Source organism: Pantherophis guttatus, chromosome 7, assembly GCF_059756535.1.
Source record: "Pantherophis guttatus breed Tessera chromosome 7, ASM5975653v1, whole genome shotgun sequence".
NCBI lineage: Eukaryota > Metazoa > Chordata > Lepidosauria > Squamata > Colubridae > Pantherophis > Pantherophis guttatus.
Window position 1 is genome coordinate 38,833,939 of NC_142069.1, and position 5,141 is coordinate 38,839,079.

The following is a 5,141-nucleotide window of genomic DNA, read 5'->3' on the forward strand; positions in this document are numbered from 1 at the left end:
AATTTATGTTCATATATCTAAAAAAAAGCCACATAAGTCATTTTTAACCAGAAGAGATTTTAACATTTTAAGACAAGCATTTCCAGCAGTAATAATTTATGTTTAGTTTAAATTCTGAATTCCAGTTCTTCTCAATGAATACAAACAGTCATACTCTCTACTGAATACAGAATATCATATGTTTATTAATATTGTTGCTAGATTCAAATCTCAAAATGAACCTTGCACTGTCACTACAAATAAAATCATATGAATGACATGTAATTCAATAACTAACCTACCTTGAAGCTATGCAGATCTCAATGGGGGTTTTCTAGACTGAGATTAGGATTGGTGAGCAATATGAGATTCTGTTCAAGGAGCAGGTGGCATCTGCAAACAGAAATGTCTTTAATTAATCTAGCCATATTCATATCTGGACCAGCGTATCAGCATTCAGTCACGGTTTAGTTATTTCATGTTTTGACTGTTGCAACATACTCATGGGACTACCCTTGAAAACTACTTAGAAGCTACAGCTGTTCCAGAACATTCTGGAACATAGGCAATTATACTATAGTATATCTGCTTCATGAACTGCAATTCTTATCAGTAGTTTTCTGGATACAACTCAAGGTGCTGGTTATCATCTATAAAACCCTCATGGCATATGACCTGGTTACCTGTCTTTTGCAGTTTCTATCCATTCTAGCAATTGGGCACAGTCAACCTGTGACTCACTGATTATAAACTAACACAGAAAATATTTCATTATTTATATTGCATCACTCAAAAGTTTTTCCATTCCAGACTATCAAAATGTAAAATGTATGTATATATGTACATATATACATATACATATGAGAACATGTATCTATTGTTTACTTGAATAAGGACATTGCTTTTATATAATTACAATAACACTACAAGCTAGAGTGGGTACCTCAAGACCAGAGTTTATTAAATAGTTGAAAAGAAAGTTTAAGTCTTAACCCTTTTCAGACATCAAATAGATGAAATTGCACTTGTGGAAGAAGTAACAGGATGCTCATCATTTCTGTGATCAACCGACTATCATACTCCACTTATTCTTAAGACACTTTTATCTTATATGAAACTGGAATATGATTTTCTGCAACTGTAATCCATTATTCAGGACATTTCTCACATTGTTTTCAAGTAGTTTTAGATACTCTTTTCCATCATCAACATTTTCTGAAATTAAAGCAGAGCACAAAACATGAGAAAAACTAGAGCGTGTTAAAATTTCTATAAAACTACATTGTGATTTGTTTTGATATCTCCCACAAGGCCTGGGGATATTGAAATGCCCATAGACCAACATACAAGGTAGTTCTTAGATTTTTTTAAAAAAAATACTTTAAAATTAAAAAGGAAATGGGCCGGCAAAGCAAAGCACCAGCCTCCTGAACCAGGGATGGCCTTGAAATACTTTTGAATAAAGAAAAAAAGGGCTATTAAACTGTGATAAAATAATGTATGATAATCTACACAAAATGCCCATCAATAATTTACTCTATTAAATAACAGCCCATAGTAGAATTAAAGTAAATGTATTACTGCATGTGGAATGCACTACTTTGTAGTTAATTTAACATAATACTAAAACTCTACACACCTGGAATTTGTTTATATTTCATTTAATTTTTAATAATATTTAATATTTATATGATTGTTTTTATATATCTTTATACCTGTCAATTTTTTAAAAAAATTAGCCTCAGTTCTTTATTTTTTCTTTTGAGGACAGACAAAACAATTACAGTAAAGAATTTACATATAAAAACCTGATTATAAAACAAATTTGTATGTTTTACTATAAATAATAAAAAAGTGATTTTGTCTGTAGATAATGTTTTTAAACTTCACCTTTTTTATTGCTTATATAGAAAAGAAATGGCATTAAGCATTCCAGCTTTCTGTTTGTTCTTGAAAATGGCATGAATGATGAATTAGTTATTTCAGTACAGACTTTGAAACATAATCTCTTTCCTCAGAAATAAATTACACCTAACTACTGTACAAGGTTAGGCATTCAGAAGATGTTATCTGATTTGCTAAAACACCAAGAAATTTCTCAGGATTTGATCTTTACCACATCATCTTCCCTCAGTCTCAGACAAGACCATGACTGGCTAGAGTCTAATACTATCAACTCTTCATTCAACGCTCGTGACTCTATGTCATTTAAGGAGACAAAAGTAAAAGGTTCTCTTTCTTTTGTCATTTATAAGCAAATAGTTACACCTGGGAACACATAGGCACGGATGCGCACACACACATCAAATTATATGCTTATTTTTCAAACAATTTTAATTCTTTGAAAAGAATTGAAATTTTAATATTTTGAAAAGAATAATAATTATAAGCATATATTTTAACTGTTTGCTTTTTAATTTGAGTTAGTGGTTTCCAAAGCTTGATATAATTTATATCAAAATAGACATATCTTCTGCAAGTCAATAGAATTATACTATGTTCTAGGATTTTACTTATTAAAACTGTACTTTCCAGGTTTCTAGGTTAATTCTATCTATCATCTATCATCTATCTATCTATCTATCTATCTATCTATCTATCTATCTATCTATCTATCATCTATCTATCATCTATCTAAATCATCACCTACATACAATACCAAAAATATTATTTTATAAACAGTTTTAATTTTGCAATATTTTTGTATATTAATAACCTGAAAATCAAAGCCTAATATGATTTAGAACTTGGGTCCATCCTACTATTTTTTTAAAAAATCCAGATCAGTGATCAATCTGGAGCTAGAAGAGATGTGAGTTTATATGGCTCAATAGACCATAGACTCAGTTTTTCAAGTATATCTTTATCTCATCAGATTCAGAATGTCAAATAAATAAATATGTATTGTCCTTCTATATTAAAAGTTCTAGATAACATTTATTATGGCAAAGTAGCCCTAGACTTCTAACTGTAAAACTCAGTTCACGTTTTGGAATAACATGTAGATAGAGAGAGAAAAAGCAACCTCAGCATCTCATTTAATATTTGTACCAAGGTATTTGTTATCTTTGTCCAGTCACTGAAAAGTAATACTTCTTTTAGTAGCATGATACATCAAAAGAATATTCTAAATAAAGCATTGTTGAAAAGTTCAGTACAGTTAACCTTTGAATAAAAAATGAAAGTACAGAGATTTAGCTGCCTGTAGGTTCTGCCTATTAGCTATTTAAAAAAAACAAACCCTGAAATATACAAGAGGAAAATGAAGGCCTTCTGCTGTTTACTATTCCCATTAGAATCTCATACCTTCATGAGGAAATCTACTTCACAAAGGCCTTCTTTCAAGCATTTAATATCAGAATGTTTGAGTCAAGGCAAAGTGTTTCTTGAATTTCTAATATTATAAACACAGTTTATAAATGATTTCTTTTTTAAAAAAAGTAAATAAAAGGCATGAGTGAAGTAGTCTGTTTTCGGACATCAGATTTATGCATACTTTTCCTCCCATATCAGTACTTCTTTTGTTCAGTATACGTGAAGAATGAAAATGAAATTTTGTTTGGGAATGTTTATATTTTCTTAAGATCCATTACGATCAGTGATATATGAAGTGCAAATTACAAATAGAGTTAACAAAAACTGCACTGTAAAACCAGTTGTTACATTAAAAAAAATAAAGTTAGTCAACTAAATCTCACACCGTCATGAGATTTCATGACAAACTAAGTGTCAAGGAAAGAAAAAGAAAAGTTATTGATATAAATCATTCAAAAGAACCTACCTTTATTGACTGAATATCCATTATTACCAAATATTTTCATCCACTCCATTGTAGTAGCCTGCCCATTTAATCATGGTTCCTATGATTATGCCTGGGTAATTCTGCTGAAATATAATCTTTCTGAGTTCTTCTGCAGTATAATGTTTGGGGATCATTCATGGAATTTAATTGCCTCAATCCAAATCCACTTCCAAAGATATTCAATCTCACACCTGTCTAGTCTTCCTACTAGACGTGCTCTCCAAGTTTGCTAATTACTTGTCTTGGCTCTATCTGGATATATGTTATTCTCTTGCATACTATATATAAAAAGTGAAATTGAACACACACACACACACACACACACACACACACACACAGTATTGACTTGTTTGAACAGTGTTTTTTTTTTTTTTGCAAAGTATCCAATAAATTGCTGGGGTTAGTACACAGCAAACTAAAATACAGGTAGTCCTCAACTTACAACAGTTCATTTAATGATCATTCAATATTACAACGGCACTGAAAAAGTGACTTATGACCATTTTTCACACTTATGACCATTGCAGCATCCCCATGGTCATGTGATTAAAATTCAGATGCTTGGCAACTGACTCATATTGATGACAGTTGCAGTGTCCCAGGATCACATGATCACCTTTTTGCAACTTTCTGATAAGCAAAATCAATGGCAAAGACAGATTCACGCAACAACCATGTTACTAACTTAACAATTGAAGTGATTCACTTAACAACTGTGGCAAGAAAGGTCATAAAATGGGGCAAAGTTCACTGAACAAATGTTTCACATACCAAGAGAAATTTTGGGCTCAATTATGGTCATAAGTTGAGGACTACCTGTATGCTGTCCAAAATGGATAGGAGCATTAGAGACGATATAACATAGGAAAGCATACTTTGAAAATCTATGGAGATTCTTGGACATCCAGATCATGGTTGTCTCAAAGGTGTTTTTTCAAAAGGCAACTGGACTTCCTTTGTTTTTCCTTGAAGACCTTTTGCTTCCCATCCAAAAAGCTTCATTACTTCTGCTATCCAGAAGCAAAATGTCCTCAAGGAAAAACAAAAAAGGCCAGTTGCCTTTTGAAAAAGCACTTTTGAGACACACTTTGAAAGTAGCGCAGAAAAATGTACTCTGAAGTCACTTTGAGTGGTAGATTAATAAAGGATGACATTATCTATTTATGTTCTTCAGAAATAGTTCCCTGATCATTAGTTACCTACCAGACTAGCCCTAAGCCACAGTAGTCTTAAGATAAACTATATCTAGAAATTTGTGCTGGGGAGATTCTACGTATGAGTATGTAGTCGTTGTTAGATTATTATATGGTCACTGCTCTAACTTGCCTCTAAACAGAAATCAAAAAAGGGTTTTGTTATT

At 31.7% G+C, this 5,141-nt stretch overlaps 1 long non-coding RNA gene across 2 annotated transcripts in view; it reads right to left on the reverse strand.

Moving 5' to 3' along the window:
- The window catches only part of LOC117655640 (uncharacterized), a 44,317-nt gene extending 43,910 nt beyond the window's left edge, over window positions 1-407 (reverse strand). For both annotated transcript variants that reach the window (XR_015728931.1, XR_015728930.1), the window contains exon 1: window positions 282-407. This is a non-coding gene — a long non-coding RNA (uncharacterized LOC117655640). The remainder of the gene's footprint in view (window positions 1-281) is intronic.
- Between the last annotated feature and the right edge of the window lie 4,734 nt (window positions 408-5,141).